Source organism: Anas platyrhynchos, chromosome 9 (assembly GCF_047663525.1).
Source record: "Anas platyrhynchos isolate ZD024472 breed Pekin duck chromosome 9, IASCAAS_PekinDuck_T2T, whole genome shotgun sequence".
Taxonomy (NCBI): Eukaryota; Metazoa; Chordata; class Aves; order Anseriformes; family Anatidae; genus Anas; species Anas platyrhynchos.
In genome coordinates this window covers 6,812,892-6,833,391 of record NC_092595.1, presented here as the reverse complement: position 1 = coordinate 6,833,391, position 20,500 = coordinate 6,812,892, and the positions used below count along the sequence as shown (strand labels likewise).

The following is a 20,500-nucleotide window of genomic DNA, read 5'->3' as shown; positions in this document are numbered from 1 at the left end:
GACACATTAAATGTACTAAGTGCATAAATGTCTAAAAGATCAGAGGTTTTGTTTAATGTGGACTTGTCCAGATATATTAGGTTGTGGATGGAAGGTTTGTGTGATCTTTTGAGGTGTCCTCATTCACTTGCCCTTTGTCTTAGCTCTCTTGGGATGTCTTTGTTTCATTTTCTTTATAAAACCAAAAGGGGGGCAGCAGTTATCATAGTAACATTCTCTAGAAATAAAAATGAGTAGTGGAATTATTGAGGAGTTGATGTTCAGAAGATTAATTTTAGGCATGAGAAATAGGAAAAGAAAAAATAAAAGACAGGACACTACAACAGGAAAAAGTAGGTGCAGAAGAGCCATTCCTATGAATGTGGTTTCTGTCTTCTCCAATGAATCACTGTGGTAGTTTAACAACAATTACAGATGATGATTTGACAAGCAGAGAAAAAAAATTAAGGTACAAAGTGAGAGAAATTTAATTTGTTAAGAATTTAACTAAAGCAAAATACTGTGCAAACCATTCAAAAAAGTAGAGCATGGCTGTACAGAATGAATTCATATACCCCTTTAGGAGTTATGACCAGTGTACCCAAGCTGAAATCTAATTCCTATCTGAAATAGGTGTCATGTCCCCACTACGTCCTCCATATTACCAGTTAACAGGTACTTATAACAAGCTCTCCTAGTCATTACTGAGGACTAGTGACATAAAAATCATAAACTGACCTTTTGGTCATATGTTGATTTTAGCTGTTCCCTTTTGGATTCCGACCAAAATACGGTAATAGCTTAACTGTATAAGAAGTATGGAAAGCATCTCTATATTTCACTCTCAAGGAAGAGAAACAAAATTGGTGAAGAGTTATCTTGCATTTCTTAAAATGCAAATGTGACAGAACCTCAAAATAATTTAACCTTCTCCTCAGAGTAATGTATTTACAACAGAATGATTCAGGACTTGGTTGATCTTTACAAATAGCAGTGTTGCAGTACAAGGTCTCCTCAAAGGTATACATATGCTACAGCTTTGCTGTTGTTTTTTTTTTACCTACTCACATGTCTGTAAGCTTCAGCTGCGTTAAGAATAAAATAGACATTTTATACCTAAATGCTTAACGCAACTTTGGAAATATCATCAGTCTTTTATTGTTACTTTGCCAGAAGGCCAAATGGCTTCCATCAGTAGAAAAATGACAGTTTCTCAATCAGTGTGGGTTGAAAAGACAATTTGAATTGACATCTACTTTCTTTAAAGTTTCAACTCCTTAAAATAATTGTCCCTTTATAAAGAAAGTCCTGTCTCAAACAAGACAAATCCCAACCTCCTACATTAAATAAATAAATAAACAACAACAACAACAACAAAAAACAACCTTATAGAGGATGAATTAGAATAGTTGTAGCTGAACTAGAAAGATTTTAGATAAACTTGATGTTTGTGGTGTAGTAAAAGGTATCACTGCTCCAAAGTATAAGCATTGGTTGAAATCAATTCAGTCTACTATGTCTGCCTGTGCAAGTACTGCAATGAGTATATAATATATAGTAGCCAAATTTTATACATCACTCTTTTCTTGTTGGCGACTTTTCCAAATTGAAGAGACTTATACTTCAATAAGCCATACAGACATATGGGAGAGAATGAAGAAAATTCCATTTCTGTGTGCTGAAGAGGCTGAATTAAGTCCAGGCAATTAAAAATAAAAAATAAAGGAATCCTTTAACCCATTTCCTGTCATTCTGGTTCTGTATGCATTATTAAATGCAAAATACAGTTTTAGAAAGGATGGTTTACAGGTGTATTTTTATTGAAGACCTTTGTGAAGAGTGAAATAGGGAAAGATTTGTCTGGGAAGCTGTGCCAGATAGATGTTTTGACTGGCTCCTTTTTCTAGTGCTGAAATGAAGCTAGATCAGAGAAAAAATTACAGTTGCCCATTAAAAAAATTGGAAATATTCTTGGTCAGATATCCAAAGTCTAGCCATATACATGCACAGAATAGTCCGTAATCTGTGAAAAATGTACATGAAACTTTCTGAAGAGTGTCAGGTGGTTCAGATTATTTGGAAGATTTTACCAGCTTCTGGGAGAGAGGTGGAATTGAAGGGGGTCATGTGATGCTGATAGACTTTGCAACTGTATGTCACAATGTCACAGTCAGGCATGGACTGCTGCCTGTTGCCTTCCATATTCATGTGCAGATGTTTCAATGACCTATTTAGGAATTAGACTTGATGTTCCTTTTGGGTCCCTTCCATCTTGGGATATTCCATGATTCAGTGGTTTGCCATCAAAAGAGAACCAGATTCTCTGGTTCACTGGAAATTAGCAGCGCTGGGTTGGCATCCCTGTTCCTGGTACAGGACATTCCTGAATAGTTTTGGTTCCAGCTGTGGTGGTGCTGATCACTTTGTGCCTTCTCTAATTTTCTGCGAGATTTGATACCCACTGAAGACTCTATCCTTCTCCCCCAATCTCCTTCCTCTCTTGAGTCCCATACTCTGCAGTCTTGTGCATATGAATACATTTATATAAGTATTTTTCTTTAGCAGTGTGAAGAAAATACACTCTTGTGTAAGTATTTGCCAGATTGAGCCTTAAATCTGCAGTGTAGTGTTTCCTTGTGCTGTTAAATATTTATCATTCTTTACCCCAGAGATGACTGTATTTCACTGAAGAGCTGAGTTGATATATCAAGGCTTTGAGTCTTGCCAGAATCACACTATATGAGTAGTCTTACTGAACATAACTGGGTCATAACATAGCCAAACTTGCTTAGCTCTGTAACAACTGATGGGATCAACTCCAGCTTCTACACATGTTCAAGAAAAGAAAGGGTATAATTGATCTTACACAGAGAGGTTTGCTGAAGAAAACAACCCATGAAGTATATTAAAATAGAGAAATTACTTTCCATCTGAGTGATACAGTAGTATCTGAAAATTTTTTGAAGCTCTAATAGTGTTGACAGCCATGAGCAGTGATGAGCAGTAAGAAACATTGCTCAGGAGATGTGCCAGCACTATGAAAATAACATTGGCACTGGACCATTTCTTCATCTGTGGTATTTATCATTGAGCAATATTCAGGATCTTGATTGTGAGTTCATGCTGTGAAATACAATGAAAGTAATATCTAGAAAACAGGAGAACAGATGTAGTTGGGTTGCACAATCCAATGCAACATCCATCACATTGTGAAAGGAATAACAACTGATCCTGAAAGATGAGAATATATGGAACAGAAATGGTCCAGATTTTGTCTGGATTAAAAAGAAAAGTATAATTTAAAAACCTGGAAAAATCATTATGAAGTAGGTTATTGTTTTACTTGTTCTTAACAGAAGCAACTGTCTATTGCCCTATACCCTAAAACCACTCCCCTATCTTTTGAGGTGTCTGATCCTACTACAGCTATTTGACAAATGATGTAAGCTGGTATGAAAAGGAGGTGAAGTTCTTTATTTAAAAAACACAACCACCTTTTATTTACTGTAATTTGAAAGTCACATCAAAACATGCCTGTCTTTCTATGAGCACCATTTTATAGGTGAACCCTATATATCCCTAAATTTCTTGTTCATTTGAGTGGACATATATATTCATAGTTAGTAGTCTAATTCAAGATTCAAATTCATAAAAAAAAAAAATAAAAAAATTTAATATATATAATGTAATCTAGTAGGAAAATGATCAGTTCTGTGTGTCTAGGTGTATGCATGAATGATGACCTCCAGCTCAAAAGAGAATTTAACATAAAATGCTTGCAGTGCAATCTGGTTTTGGTTTTACTTTTGCTTTTTAAGGTGAAAAGTTGTGAGGGACGTTGGCAATAGTATTTGTATGTATAGTCAAGGATGTCCTCTCTTCAAGGAAGAATGGAGCAGACTGTGCGTTAAGAGGGTTAGATGAGCTTTGTTTTATCAGGAAGGCTTTTGGTAGTCCTTTTGCAGTGTTTTGTAACTTTGTTAATAGGATTAACATAAGATTTGAGGTGCAGAATGAATTTTTTATGTACTCTTGATTTGGGTTGCAGTTTCTCAATGTGAATGGATGTAATGGTGCACTGGCCCCTGCTGGCTCCCCAAGCATCTACTGTCAGAGCCAGATTGCTAGATGGACCTTTGCTCTTCTCTACTTGAAATCCTTTGATGCCTTTTTGAGCGTGGCTAAATATCAAAACAGTGAGGGGACTCCCATGTCTCCTAATTGTTTCTCATCTCCTGAATTAAAATACTTCAAGGAGGGAATGCCTGAACCTTAGAAACTGTTGGCAAAATACACACCGATGTTAACAGTATTGAATCAAGTCTCAAATGGACAAGTTAGTGGTAATGTGCAGGAAAGGCAGACTTCACTGTACTGGGTTTTTGACTGCCCGCAGTAATAAAAATGTTCAGTATTCTCTTTTTCCATTGATTCCCCAAGATCTTTATGGACAATTGCAGTTAATGATAAGCAGGTTACAGATATGTATTTTAAATGTGTATGTTTCTAAGTATTTATTTAAAGTTTTATACTGATTGCATAAAAATCTAGAGAAGAGTCTCCAGATGTTGAATAAGCTGCACAAATTCGATGAAGTACTCGTGTATATTAGCATCATTGTCAATTGCTATGAGCACAAACAAATTCAATCTTTCATTGCCCATTGTGCTTGAGTACTTTGACTTAATGATCCCCATCCTAGAGAGAACTCTATTAGCGCTTGCAGATGTCACTATAAATGTAGGGGTGAAAAAAGCTTTAGGATGTGAAATAATCAGGCTATATACTGCCAGTCTCTTGCTGTTAGTGGAGTATTTGAAAATCTCAAATTGGTTTCTTTTGAATGAATACTGAATTTTAAACTCCTGCTTACAATTCTTTGTCACTTAGTTAATAAGGCATGCTTGAGGGTGACTAAATTCCATCTTCAAGAAACTTGCCAGTTTTAGAGATTCTAATTTACATCACATAATTAGAGCATCATGAGAACTGTGAAAGGGTACTAAACCTCTTACAATGCTTGATCAATAATATCGCATCGTAACTGTTATGTAGAAAGGACTGCCCTCTGTTAATCTAGGTGTTTTGTGAACAGTTGCCTCCTTTTAGGATCTATACTAAGCACTGTTTTATTTTTTTCCTCTTTGAATACAGAAATCTGCTCTAAGTTTTCATTGACCCCATAACTATCTGTCTGTTCCACTGAATGGACTGTATTAATGCAACTATGATGTTCAAGGTCGAAATGCTGTAAATAGTAATTCAGTACTCTGCAGAGTCCCAGATGATGTCTGTGTAATAAGGCACAAGGAAGCTTGAATGATGACATTTTGCCCAAACAATCTGCTCAATTCTATTGCTATATCAGGGACTTTTGATGTCTCTGCAATGTCATCTAAAGTTTCCAGCATTGTTTTAGAGGTTTTTTTGTGCATTTCAATTATAGCTTTTATTCAGCAATACCATTTAATTCCCGACACTTACTTCAGTTTGACAATCTCTGATTTAGCTGTTATCTATTTTTCAGCAGTGTCAAGAGCAGCATGATAAAGTGGGCTACTTTGATTGAATATAAACAGGATCTGGACAGTTCAATAAAAGTTCCTTGCATGTTTAATTCCTAGCTGTCATGGCATCAGCAAAAAGCACATAAGAAGATTTAAGATGATCTTGGTTCACTTCCTTTAGCTCACCTAAATGCAGTCCATTAATGGGTTTATGTTTTATGCATATTAATTGTGCTGCATACTATTTTTGTGTGGCGAGACAAATTAGAATTGAATTGAATATAATTTTAGCCATGTTTTTGCACTATAAGGGAATTTTCGCTGTACAGAGGGCCCAGATGAGCTCTGCATGTAACTGAAATTATAACTAAACTCTTCAAAACCAAGTCAGTTTACTGAGGTTGTCACTGTTTCAATTATTTCATATATACAAGAAGGATGGAAAATGAATTAATTCTATGTATACCTGTGTGGAGAACCTGGTGAGTCAAAGGTTCACATCTCTACACAGTTTAAATTTATTTTCCTGTAATGTAAGTTTAAAAAAAAAAAATCACAATCAAGTCAGAATGGATGGGATTTTTCATTTAAGATGATGTATCCAACATATAAAAAAAAGTGGGTCCTTAAAACTCCTCATATTGTGAGCTCCAGCTACAAAATTTCTTTGAAGATATAGCCTGTGTTATTACCATTGTGTGTTTTGTTTTGCACTTTATTTGGCACCATTTTATCTCAATGATAGCTGACAGTAACTTCTAGATCTTTACTTACGTATTTTTGCTTTAGCCCTAATAGAAGATGAATTTGATAAAATTTTGTATTTGTTAACAGTGAGGAATGCTTGGACCAGTCAGCAAATTTACAACATCTCAATTAATATGAACACAATGACAATTCAAAACTTAACTAGCCAGCTTGCAATAGCTGCTTAATGAGGTTATAGCTGCATGGGAAGGGGCTGGGTTAAATGACCATGTTATTATTTTTATTTCATGGTGGAAACCACAGAGCATGCTCTATGTTTTCCTTGTTACCTACTCAACATGGAATTAATTTTGAAGAAAGCATAATCATTAATTATGCAAGTACTGGTGTAGTAGAAGCTAGTAAGTGGTACACTTGTGAATAGTCTTAGAATTCTATTTGACTTTGAAACCAAAGAAACAAACACCTGTGTACTGTCATCTTTCTGCTAGCCACGTATCTGTTTCTCTAGGCTCCTGGGGAATACGCTGTCACTGAGGAGAAATGTCCAAGGTACAGGAATATAATATTTCTGCATCCTATTCTCACTTGATTTCTCCTTTAGCAACAGCAAAAGCTGGACATTTGCAAATCCGAATACATGTATGTGGTTAAGGAGTTGGATTTCAACCTGATAGATTGACTCTTTCTAAATACTGTCCCATCAGGGCTTAATTATAAAATAATTGCAATGACTACATTGTTTGATCTGTCATACATTCAATTTTTGCTGTTTTACATCCTTGCTAGTATTTAAATACTTGATTCTGATGAAAATGAACAAAAGCAATAGAACTTGAAATAAAGTTTTATTCTCATTTTTACTTTGTTTAAGATAACAAAGCTGCCAGTTGATTATAAGCAAATTTGAAAAATCACTTTAAAGATAACTGTCCTTCTCTTACCTTTAATTTTGGCTGAGAGCAGTCCTTGTTGCAAATGAGATAGCCAAGGGTAAATAAATAAATAAACATTTATATATGTCTATATATATATATAGGGGCTTTTTATTATATAAAATAGTTAGTTTATGCTGGAAAGAGAAAAGGCTATTGCATTTTTTACAAGGAAAAGCAGAGCTTAAGAAATGGATAGGTAAGTCTTGAGACCCTGTCCTCTAGGCACACTGTAACTTAATAGCCAGAATGTGTCACGGTAAGTAATGCATCAGAGAAATATTCTTAATGGGTAAGAGTAAATCACCTCCAGCTTCAGCAGGGGTTATCTGGGGAAAGACAGCTCTTCATGATAAACTTCTCCAACTTTTAAAAATAAACATTACAGGCCTGATTCTACTCTCATCACTCTTTAAGTCCATTGTCTATAATGGAAGTTATTTCTGATTTACATCAGAGAATTAAGAGGACCAGGGCTCATAACCTCTGAGCACAGCAGTAGTATCGCTGTTGCCCGCAGTGTGGTGACGAGTGACGAGCGGAAAGCTGTGGGGTCACAGCTCAAAGCCTCCATGCTTGCCTCGACTCTTGGTGCCTTGCTGAGTTGCAGAGCTGCAGTAAACTATGTCAGAACAAAGTTCTTCGTTGTAATAATTCTCTCATTTCTGAGTTGTAGGCTGGCTGTGAAGGAGGGAGGGGAAATAGCTGTTCTTAGAGTATTTAGACCATCATTCCAGCTTTACTTGGACAGAAGAAATTCTCTCTCCTGTCTCCCTCCAGACTCTCCATCTGTCTTCAATATTGAACTGCCCAGTAAGAGCCCTGGTGCCTGCAGGGTCGTGTATCCTGGGGGTTGCTGGAGCTTGGAGTCCAGCTGCAGTGAAGACAACAAAAGCCATTACTTGTATGTCCTCAACTTCTATGCTTGAGGGATTAAGGACACTCTTTTAGTATATGTTTTTGGATTTGTCCATGAACTTACCTAAACCATTTTTAAACCTGCTGATGCTTTCTGCTTCGATAAGCTCATGTCAACAGAGTCCAGTAGATCACTCCCAGCCTTGTAAAAAAGTACCTGCTTTTATCTGCGTATCGTGATAGTTTGAGTGCTTCTCATCCTAGTATCGCAGGGTCTGGTGAACAACAGTTCTGCGTTCACATGGTCAATTGCAGACATGATTTTGTGAACCTCAGTCATACCCCTCCCCGGCGCAGTGTGGAATATATTTTATTTTTTAATTGGTGTCACAGACAGTGATATCAGGGCTTGCTAGACAACAGATTTGTGCTTTTCAGCAGCTCTTACTTTTAATTCAGTAATTGGAAGCAAGAGTCTGGCAGAACAGCCCACTGGTGTGGAAAAGCTTAAAACTGATATTGCACGGGGACTTCTTGTCAGAGAAGTGTTCCTTAGCTGGACACAGCTTTTAATGCTCAACCTGGACAGGGAAAACTGGCAGCTTAGTAGCTTGTGAAAGTCGCATAATTATATTGTGAAAGTTCCTGAAATTATGTTCAATTAAGCTGTTGAAGATACACATCTTCATTCATCCCTTTTCCCCTGCTCTTCTGGTCTGTCGCTGGTGAACTATGTTTCTCTTTGAAGGAGCCCCTTCCCATCAATACCTAGTTCATGTGCCTGTTGCCAGCCATGCGCTGGGTTTCTCTGAAACAACACTAAGGAGAGTGGGAAAGACAGAAGATAATGAAACCAATAGTTCGGTAACGAAGAGAAGAAAGTTAGAAGGTGAGAAGGCTTGTTATTTTTGAAAACCTTTTCTAAATTTGAATGCAATTCTGTAGCATTCAGAAAGGCAGAGAATATGAGGAAGCGGTGAAAATCAAGTGTAATTAAAGTATGAATAAGGCTGCATGATTTTTTTTAAGTTTGTTACAAAGAAGTTCTCCATCTGCAGCTCACAGGCCACCTGTGAGATGTAGGAGGTTTCTGCTGGGCTACAGCCAGAAGCTCTTGTGTGCTGAATGTGATGTACAATACGCCCACTCCTGAAATTGTCTCAAAATCAGTGTCACAAAAACTTCATGAACAATAGAAAAGTAATGAAGCCTCCAGGGCTGCGTTTACAAAATGCAATCAGAATGGGATTCCTCTGAGCCTCCTCCCAGCCCACAGGCAGTGGGAAGAAGTCATCTCGCTGAAACCCAGAGGGCTGAGGCAGGGACTGAGCTTAGATAACACCCTGGGATGAGGGTGGGATGTGACTGCAGGCGAAGAGGGTGAATAGAGCTAATGAGGATATGAAGGTAGGAACTAATGTTATTTTTGTAATGGCGTTTGACATAGGGTTGAAAATCCCAAGGAGAGAGAATGAGGAGCAGGAAAAGGCACCAGAGAGGGGCAGAGGCATGAAAAATGAGGCACAGAAGGGTCCTTCCAAGACCTGGAGGGAGCTCAAGAGAGCTGAGCTCATTGCTGCTTTTGTCCACAAGTATCTGTGAAATCCAAAAGCAAAGTTTGTCTAATCTTTTAACAGTTACTTCCAAAGAGGACAGCAAACTGCCACTGTTATAACCAGCCCATAGCTATCCTGCCCTATGGGAAGGGGCTGTGTGGTGGTGCAGGGCAGCAACCCGTATGTAAGCCTCAGCTGGTTGTCATGTGGTAGGCAATTTTCATGTCAATTTTCTTTAAACAAAAATACTGATAATCCCAGAAAACAGTATCAGAAGGCGATCACTGAAGTCGCAATAAGAAGAATTAAAAATATTAGATGGACATTAATTTGTCATTGCCTTTATATAGATATTATGATACAATTATGAACAAAGAGGTTATACTTTTGCTATTTTTTGTGCCTTGTACCAAATAATATTGTCTAAAAATTGCAGATGGCAGGCAATATCTTACCCATGGCCTCATGCCTTAAACTCAATTTCTGCTGAAATACAGCAGAAGATGCTCATTGCATCTCTGTCACTTAGTAAAAGTCCTGGCTCCTTACATATGGATGCAGATGTATGAAGAGAGTACGTCCAATCTGCTGGAATTCGTGTGACTGTATCTGAGGTTGGAAGTGATCTTCCAATGAAATTTAGCAGCCAGAGGTAGAGGAGAGAAGCTGTTGGTTGCATTTACATACTTTATGCATGCATCACGTGCCTGCTGTAATAAATGCAGAGGATCCTCTCTGTGCTGTCAGCTCCTAGTAATGTGTATTTAATAAGGGGAGTTACTCTTCATCTCCCCACCGACCTGCTTACTGCAGAAAGGTGTGCGTTAGCAGATGCAAAACATCAGGTGGGGAAACACACAGAAAGTAGCTGAAACTACCTGTCTCTTGGCTTTTTTTTTTTTTTTTTTTTTTCCCTTTTTGACAGTCTTTAGATACAAGCCGTACTTGTTGTGAACTAATGAAGGAGGTGTTCGTGGCTGGGGAAGGGATGTCACGAGGAAGCAGTCACTGGGAGTCTGCCTGGGTGACAGCTCCATCTATTTGCTTCTCCAGGAGCGTCACATGCACTCTAATGAGGGAAAATGCCCATCAAACTCTGCAGCTTCAGTTGGACTTGGGAAAGAAAATGAATGTAGATTCAGAGAGGGAAAAATATCAAGGTTGTTCAGTCATTCTATGAATTTTAGTATTATTTTTTTTTACTAACTGTATTAAGGCCCCTGTTTTTTTCTTTCTTTCTTTCTTTTTTTTTTTTTTCTTTGATAGGATCTTCTTACTCTGTGCATTTCACAGCATAACGCTCCATGAAACCTAGAAGGAAAAAAACCCTCTGTGATAAAATTTTAAAGCAGAATGTTTTCAGAAGCCAGGGGGAGTAATGATGGGGGGAAGTGATGCGAAATTTCTTTTGACAAGAAGATGACAAGAGACGCGACTGAAGAGATTTATGCATACTTTGGGAGGAAAAACCTAAACTGATACATCTGATAGCTGGCTTGGGATGAGTCATTCACTTTTTATTTGCAGTGAAAAGCTACTTTAATGATTTTAACATTTATCCATTAAATTTTTCTCCTTGATCTATAATTCAAAATGCTATACCAGCTCCTTGAAGGTTAGGACACACATTTATTTTAATGTGGAAGTGGATCACCAGGTTGTTCCATCACTGTGCTAATCTCAGTGCTGGGTGGAAGGTTTTAGTCAGTACCTTCTGTGGAAGAAAGCTCCTGCCAAGGCAGTTCTGGTAGAAGATATTTAAAATAATGATTTCTGGTGCTGAGTCACAGTGTTGTCACAGCGCTATTAATAATAAACTGGGAGAGCATTTGTCTTGCCATATGGGATGGAGTCTAAATAGTCCAATGTCTGCCTCTGGTGCTGGATGGCATTATATAATGTTATTGCATGAGGCACATACATTGCCACTTCCCTTCTGTCCCACCCAAAATGCTCAGGACAGATTTTTAACTCTTTGAAGAAATTGGAGTGTTGTTAGAGTCGTGTTGATTCCTTTTGAAGGCTGTGGCACTTGTCAAGGATTCCTTCTCTGCCTCAGTTACACGTAAGGAAATCTGGTTAAGCTGTGTTAATTCTGTGTACATGCTCATATTCAGAAATAAAATGTCTTTGATTCGATTTTAACTTAAATTGCTTTGGAAGTCAGGTAAAGAAAATTGAATCAAGGCGTTTTTAATTCAGAATACAAATGTCTAAATAATGGCTTAATGCAATTTAACTAAACCACTTCAGAAATTCATTCAGATTAACCCTGTTGCTCCCATGCTGACAAACCTAGGGCGTGCTTTATAGACACTCTTTATACGGCATTCTTAACAGGGTGGTAATTGGCAATTCAGAAGAAATTTGGGGCTAATCTTGAATCCTGTGTACACATGCACAGGAATATGTTTACCTGCATGCTGACCAGCAAGGAATCCTTGCTGGGTTTTAAGCAGCTCTCTGATTGTACACCAGTCTCTCTCTACCTCTGGTAAGATTTCAAACCATGCAAGACTTCATCTGTTTGGCCAGTGAAGAGCACAAAGTTAGCCTCCCAGCATGGGCTTTACGTGGCAGCTAGGAGAAAGTCCTGGAAACCCGTAGCACACATCTGCTTGGGTTTAAATGAGGTTTCGGTCCCCCACAAAAGCTCAAAGGTACTTCAATTTGGTCAGGCTGTCTTTCTGGACAAATGCTACTGATATATGAAGCAGAATTTGTGTTGTTTTCTGCCATCTGAAGTTGTCATCCTCATCTGTCAACGATTAGCTTGCTTTTCACCTCCTTACACATCTGTCCTTCATATCACCTTTGGTATGTCACCTTTCCCTGGAGGAAGACTTGGGCTTTTCCTTTGTCTACTAAACCTTCTGAAAATACCCTTCTTAGTAACAAATTAGTGCCAAATATATTCCATAGCCTTCCTGCCCCAATTCATCTCCCTACTATTTTAAAAATAAGATTGTGTAAGGAATAGCAAAGTCAAATATCTGTAAATATCCTTGGTGACTTAACTAATGGGGAAGATACAAAGAAAAACACAGTGACTAAGGCAAATATTTAGAATAGAAAAGCAGTGGAGTAGAGTTGCTTTCTTACTGTTATCTCAAACAAATTAAATTGTTAAACAGGTATTCCAGTAAATTAAAAAAATAATAATAAAAAAATCTCTTAGACTGAGATGAGGGAGATTGATCTTAGTTTATTTTTTTTTTCTATCATAGTGTAAATCATAACATTCTTTTTTTCTTTTTGACAATATTGTTGGTATCTTTGTTTAGCTGAGGACTGTAACATCACAGTATTGCTAGACATGAATAAATCTAGCTTCCATGTCTGCTTGAAAACTAGTGGGAAAACCCATTAAAATAAGGAAAACTGAATTAGTATTTTATGATGTCTGAGAAAGCTGCAAACCTGAGATAAAGAATTAGCATTTTTTTGTGAACAGGCACAACATGCATCTCAGGACGAGCCTACATTTGCTTTAGTGAAATTAAAATGAGAGTGGATGGGAAATTGAAAATATCTCCATTTCTAATCATGCTCTGTCTCATTAAGGATAGACAACATCCTGATTCTGAGAAATTATTCTTTTTCTGTTACAGAAGTAAGAACCTCAGGCTGGCTGAATGAAATTTTCCCTATAAGACTACTCCAGTGCTAATGACAGCAACAATAAGGGAACCAGCAATTCAATACTGGAGGATGCTGCTGAGGGAACATTGACATAAGGGCAGGTAATTAGTGCTGCTATTTCTATTAAAATTAGTGGGAAAAAAAAAAAAAGAAATCTAGTCACTAGAGCAACGGGATTTTTAAATTGCAAAGAAATCTTATTTATGCTGTGAATCCAGCTGAACTAAGCCAGCTAATCAATATGATGGGCAAATTCTATTAACAGTATAAAAAAACTGACTGAATAATTAAACTATAGTAAAGAAGAGTAAATATTTTGAAGAAAGGGACAAAGTTGACAGAGCCTGAGTTGGTCAGTGAAGTGGAGTTACTGCTCCCCAGATGTTTTCCGTCTCTCTAAAATAATCAAAGGCATAACACTGCATGCACTCCTAGCAGTACAGAACATTTCCCTATTGCCCAAATGAGATGGGACATATGAGTGGGAAATGGGAAGAGAAAAATGAATCCACCTGAACACCAAAAAGAATTTGATTCAGCTGAAGTTGGAAGAAAATTTCAGGTCAAGTTTGCAGATGCTTGATCAATAATTCTAATGGAAAATGGACCTCAGTGGACTAGGGTTTTGTTCTTGACATAGCGTCAGTGGAACCCACGGAGTTAGAACAATTGTAAATTTGGTACAGATTCTTCAATGAATGTATATGGAATTAGCCAACTGGTAGGATTTTTTTTTTTTCCCCAAATTCCAAATAGCTTTTCTATTAACAGAATTATTTTTTCTACCTTAATTAACAGTAAGTTTTTTCTTCTAATTTTGAATGGTATTATTTGATTTAATGGAAAATTCTGAACCTCTTTTGAGTTCAGGGATGGGTTCCTTTTATATAGTGGCTAGAATAATAGATTCTTGATCTTGATAGGAGCTTTTCATGGCTTCAAATAAATTGAACTATTTTTCTTGTTTATACCTTTGCCTTTGTGTCTGGGGAATTGGGACAGGGAATTGGGACTGGTTTTGGCACAGTGGTCTGCATGCTGGGCAGTGGAAGAGTGAGTAAATGAGAGTTAACATGTCTGGTAAAAAAAAAAAAAAAAGAAATTTCTCTTACAACATTACCACTTGCAGAAAATAAATCTATTTGGCTTAATCTTTTTATTTTTTTCTCCTGACTGCAATCAAATAAAATGAGGGGTTTCATTTTGTGTCAATATGAAAATTAATTAGCATAAATTGTAAGCCCACTCTCTTTCTAAGAGTGCTAAGTTTTCTTGTTATTTCCCTTTTAAATGGAATCCTAAAGGGGAAAAAATCAGATACCATGGCATAAATATTGCATTATGCTTAACTGATTTATATTTATAAAGCTAATTCCACTCCTTAATGCAATTCAAACAGGAAAAATGCTTCTCTGTTAAGGCTGTTGTAAAAGTTGGATCAAGCATGCCAATGCAATCAAAATGAACTGGGGCTTCGGGCCTGATTGTCTCATTTTTTACATGGCCTCTTCCCATTCTCTCCCGTTATTTTTCTCAGTTTAGTAACGTACTCTAGTGAATTTCTTCTTGGCTAAGAAAATAACTCTGTGCAAAATACACATCTGAGGTGACAGCTACGTCTGACCTTCATGCATATTATATTAAAGAGCTGGTCAACTTGGAGCTCTGGCATATTGGAAATTTAGCCCTTGACATTGTCACTCTGTTGAGATGAGGACACGGGGAAATTGCAGGGCTTTTCACAGCATAACATAAATGGCTGGCACAACAAGGCTGATCCTTCACAGTCACTTTGGTATTGGATAATGTCATAGGAGGTCAGATGTATTTCTTGATATAACGTGAAGTGCGTCAAGTTACAGCAGGGATTAATGAGGCCCTTGAACAGTTTGGTTTTCCGTGGTCTCTCTAATTCAGAAAGGGAGTTGTTTATTAGCCTTCAGAGATTAAAGTATGAGAATCTTTGATATATTGTTTAATATGAGTTAGCTACAACACAGTATTAAGAACTTTCATAAACCACACATTTGAACCTCATCACACAAGAGGGAGGTAGGAGATAGTTAAACTTCATATTTAAACTTTCCTGCCTCAGAGCTAGTTAAGATGAAATAGGACATCGGAATAATTTCTAATTGATTGCAATTTGCAGCAGAGCAAGAGAATACAGGTGGGCTCTGACATCTGGCACGTAGTTCCAGAGACAAGTCACTCAGCCTGTTGGCTCTGCCAGTGTAAATGATGCTGTGTTGTGAAATAGATGAGTTAGACTGAAAACTTCGAAAACTTTCCTTAAGAAGACCTGATGAGGCCTGAGTATAGCTCCTCTTGTCTGGCACAGAGAAACAATGGCTCTTTTTTTGTCTCTTGAATCGCACTTCCTACATGTGAAATTGTGTAACTGCCCACCTTGAAGGCTGCTGAGGGAACAGACATTTGCAGGGAGCTGACATTGATTAGACAGAAAACAGCACGGTTGCAAAACATATCACTATCCTAGAAAAAAAAAAAAAAGCCACCCAAAATGAAGAAAGTACATTCTTTTAGACTGCAGTATATGAGGTCTGTAGTCAAACCTGCTCCTTCTCTCCCAACTGTCCTATCTGCTGCAGGTGTTTTCTTTTGTGATAAGACGACTACTTCTTCATTCATGATAAGGCAGAACCATGTAGGAACCATGAATACCCAAACTCAGGCTACATGAGAATTAGTTGTCATTGTTTTTATCAAACTGTAACGTCTCTGAGTAGGTGTAAATCAAAGTCTTAACCATGCCAGGGTAGAGTTTTGCATGCTGGTTACAAAAGTGTACCTGGAGGTCTGTCTGGCTGAACCTTTATTGCAAAGAAAGCTGCTTACATGTGGTCATGTTGTTAGAGAAGGCAGAGAATAAAAGGAAGCTGAGCACAGACGTGCCTCAGATTAAAACTGCTAAAGATGTCAGAAGGCAGACAGGGACCATCTGTTACGAAGCAGGTTCTGTTCCCCACAGGCACTGAACGAAAGGTTTCCTTTGGCTCACTGCGTTTGGCTCCCTAGGGTTTCTGTTTAGGACTGCCCTTTTGCTCATCATCTGAAGGTGTCTTTGATCCCAATAAGACCAATCATATTTTAAATATATATATATTTTTCTCTCTAATTAGCCTCTTGCTCTTTTTCCAAATGCTGTTAGATACTATCTCATTTTCCTAGACCAATTTTTTGAGTCACTTATTTTATTTAACAATTCTAAGGTATGGCTAATACAACACGCTGGAATAATTTATTTTCTCTTTGGCATAGAAAGCCATTAACCTTAACTATTTATTCAGCAACATTTTTATTCTATTTAATGATGCCCAATCCATCTCTGGGATTAGCAGTGTGAATGTTAGCCAAGCTTTTGCAAGTTTCCCCCAAAGGCGCTACCTCACAAGCCCCAGTAGAAGTTCGTATTTTATGTAAAATATAAATCATAAAATATCATATAATTTTACAACTGTAATGCAGAGTTATTCATCGCTTGCTCAAGAACAGGCATTTATCACAGCCTCGACTACTGTAATTTAACGTATTCCAGCCTAACTGCCCAAGGTTATGCTGGTCAGAGCATCATTATTCCGCTTCCCCGTTGTGACTTACAAGCCATTGAATTGGGATCAGGGCAGAGGCAGCAGCAGATTGGCAAGGACATCTCAGCACCTCTAATTCACTGGAATTGTGTGAGCTCCATGGACTTTACAAGATCCAGTCTATACTAAATCATGGCAGCCAGCCTCAACAGAAGCGATGCTTTTAATGAGGAGCTTAGGATATCCGCTCGGTAGATAATAGAGTAATTGTCAGAGAAGCCAGATTCGGGTGAAAAGAAAGTGGCTCTGCTTTCTGCGCTGGGTTGAACTGGTAAATGGGTACTTAGTGCTGGGACCTTGCACTTCAGAAGGGCTGCATGAATAAATCCAACTCACCAAACAAATCGGGGCAGCAGGAGGCCGGTGTCTCCCTGGCTGTTGGCTGGGCTGCTGTAGCTGCTGGGAGTACAAAGGAGGGCAGGCTGGCACAGTAAGCAGGGCACACAAGGTTCAGCATAATTTTTCAAGACATCACCTGAGGTGGTGCTGGATGTGCCCTGCCCTCCTGGTGCATGTTGTTATAAAGTACATGCAGCAGAGGTGTGCTCCTGCCTAACCCCTTAAATGTTGCATCCACTCACTCTCCCTCGTCTCTTTTTCCAGTGGGTGGGAGCCCTCACTGTGCTGGTGCCAGTCACCAGCCCTGGCCATTCTTCCACATTATTAACTTCCTTAGGGAGCTGAAGATGTAGGTATCCTTGTTTCTTTATAGCTCTGAATTCCACTTCCCCCCTGTTTTATATTATGTCTATGGTCATAATACAGCCTTTTTTAATCTCTGTAAAGAGTTTTGAGGTGCTGACTATGCAAATGTATGGTCTTTTGGTACTTTACTTTTGGTATTGCAAAAAATAAAACTGGGAATAATAATTTTTAAATTATTTTTCTTCTGCAAATCATTTAAAAGTCCTGAGATACATCATCCACAAGAAATACAATCTGAGATGTAAGTTCACTCACAATTTTTTGGCAACTGGTAAACCTCAAGCAACATGTAAATTGAAAATATTTTCATCAATACAAACCTGAAATTAAAGTTTGTTTTCTATCAACTTTCCTGGTAATAAGGGCCTGAGCTTTTAGGCAGGGCAATAAAATGGTCAAAAAGACTCAATGAGAAGTCTCAGGATGTTAATTATATTATTGATATTATTTTGGTAATAGTAGAACCTCACCAAGAAGAAGAATGCTGTATCTTCTAGACATCATGACCTAGACTAGTATCTAAGGATTCACTTCTGACTTGCCATTTGTTTCTTTTTGTGACAGTAGTAATAAAAAAAAATATTGTGGTCAAAGCTGCTGTGATGACAAATCTCATCACTGCTGTAGCACCCAGTACTCCACCCTGCAGAGGGGTGTTCTCCAAACACATCTGTCAGTCCTTGGCCATAGCAGGCAGGAGTTTTTACTGCATTGTTCTCAGAAGCCTACAGTGTTTTACCAGCTGCTGGAAACAGTAGGGTCAGACAGGGCAAACTAAATGGCAGAGTAACATATAAATTTGTGCCCTCTGCAACATCTTCAGCATTGTTACAGATGCTGTTGGTTCACAGCCTAACTGCTGACTGACTTCAAGTATGAACTGCCATCAGCTCAATCTGGAAAGTCTCTTAACTGTCTTGATATCTTAATGCTGACAACCCCCTGCTAGCAGCTGGATTGTTATGCTTAAGTATGGGAGACTGCTAGTTTTGAAATTGAAATGAATCAGCTTTTTTGTCTCATCTGTTTGTCTCAACTAGACCTGTGTGAAGCTGTCAAAAGAGAAACCTGAAACCAGGATGTTCCTCTGCATGCAGCAAAGTTACACCTTCCCATTCTGCTCCAGAAACGTGTCTTGTGGACTAAGAATGTTGAGATAGAATTGTGAACACAATTGATTTTCTACTTTGACCACTGAACTGAAAAATGAAAATATGTTCAGCTTTGGTCAATGGGATATTTATTTATTTATTTATTTTTAATTTTGGCAACTGGCTGTGGTTTTATTTTTTTCCCCCTATGTATAAATTAGAGAGGAAAAATCAATCTAGCACTTCTCAATGACTAGAGAGCTATCTTGGTACATTAAAATTCAAGTTTATGACTTTTCTGCATACATAGAAAGCTTTCATCTCAAATTTGAGATTCCTTGTCTTTTTTATTGCTCCTGATTCTTTTCCCTTCTGATTTACTTTATTATTTGATTCTCAAAAATGAAAATGTCTTGCAGCATTCTGTCTTTCTTGAATTAAAGTCAATAACCACTTTTTCTGACATCAAAGATCACACTTGCAATCAGATTATTTCATTCAAGTTGCCTCCTATGACCTCTCCAGCATTTCCCCAGTACTTATTGATCACTGTTTAATTCTGTTTTTCTTCCTTGTCACACTAAGAGAGATTTGAGTGAAGCTGCTCTAATTCAGGGCTCTTTGATGATATATCACTTCGGTTTATGGTGTTTCTTGGGGTGCTTGCTCACCTAAAGTAGCATTTGAGTCCTGAAAATATTTTCTTTTCATTAGCAGAATGCTAAATGTGAAACCAGCTTGAGAGTTAACTCTAGAAGGCCAACATCTCTAAATAATTCAGTGTCATCTTGAAACAATGCTGAGATTTAGAAAATAAAAAATAAATACAGAGGTTAAACAGCTGGCTTAAATTTAAGCAGCTGTCTAAAATTAAGCACTCACGTATGTGTTTTTTATCTCTCTGGACAGTATATTTAGTTCTTGCAAAGGGATATCCACAGCCAACTGTGGTGAGTAGTGCTCCATCTCGCATAAATGTGTTTTCAAAGCTGAGAAGACAAATGCTGAGGAAGGCTTCTCTGAATCATCTGAAGAATAGAGTATAAAATTTTTGTATGAAAAAGTAACTTACATCAATTTCTGATGAGTAACTAAATCAGGAGCCCCTGGTACTTAATGTTTCTTTTTGTCCTGGTGCATAATTCAACTAGATTAAAGGAAATCCCTTGGCTTTATAATGTGCAAGACAGTAGTAGCTGATTTAATATATTGCTTTTGTTGGTGAGCCATACTATTACTGGATAATTTGTGAAATAGCAGTTCGTCAGCCTGATCAAACAGGGCTAATTTTGGGCACTTACATTTTCAACTTCAGTGGTTTCTATTCCTTGCTTGTAAAATCAGTCTTTGAGTACTGCAGAGCTTCTGTGCTGTAAATCCTGTAGATGGCAATGTTACACTAGGCTAAAAAGGAGTGGAAACCATACATCTCAATAGCTTCACTCTTTATTAATCTGTGTAGAACGGCATTAATAGCAATTCAAGATACAGTCTCTGATACTGCTGCAAAGGTAAATATCTATAAACACATCATTAGCAGTAAAATGTAAGCCTGATTGGATCGCTGTTTGTTCGGCATACGGACCTACTGAGGAATCATGCTTGCTATGCTTTTCTACAGCAGTCTCAAATAGGGTTCCAAACAACAGACAATTTGCCCAAATTCTTATCTGTTTTATACAGATGTTTAAACAGATTCATTTGAAGCGGTCATCTTCATCTAAGACAGCTGTAATTAGCCCAGTTAAAATTGTGGTGTCCTGATGGACCAGCTCTGTCACCCTCTTGGCAATAACAGTAACATTTTTGGGAAATGCAAAGAAAACTTTTTTTTTTTTTCACGTCATAGACATCTTATATTTCATTTACTTGCTTCTTCTAAATGTTTGCTGAGTCTCATTTGCTGTT

General features: G+C 37.8%; 1 long non-coding RNA gene across 1 annotated transcript in view; it reads left to right on the top strand.

Moving 5' to 3' along the window:
* The window catches only part of LOC106018692 (uncharacterized), a 111,852-nt gene that overhangs the window by 24,688 nt on the left and 66,664 nt on the right, over window positions 1-20,500 (top strand). The window contains exon 2 of the long non-coding RNA XR_011811409.1: window positions 13,155-13,286. This is a non-coding gene — a long non-coding RNA (uncharacterized lncRNA). The remainder of the gene's footprint in view (window positions 1-13,154; window positions 13,287-20,500) is intronic.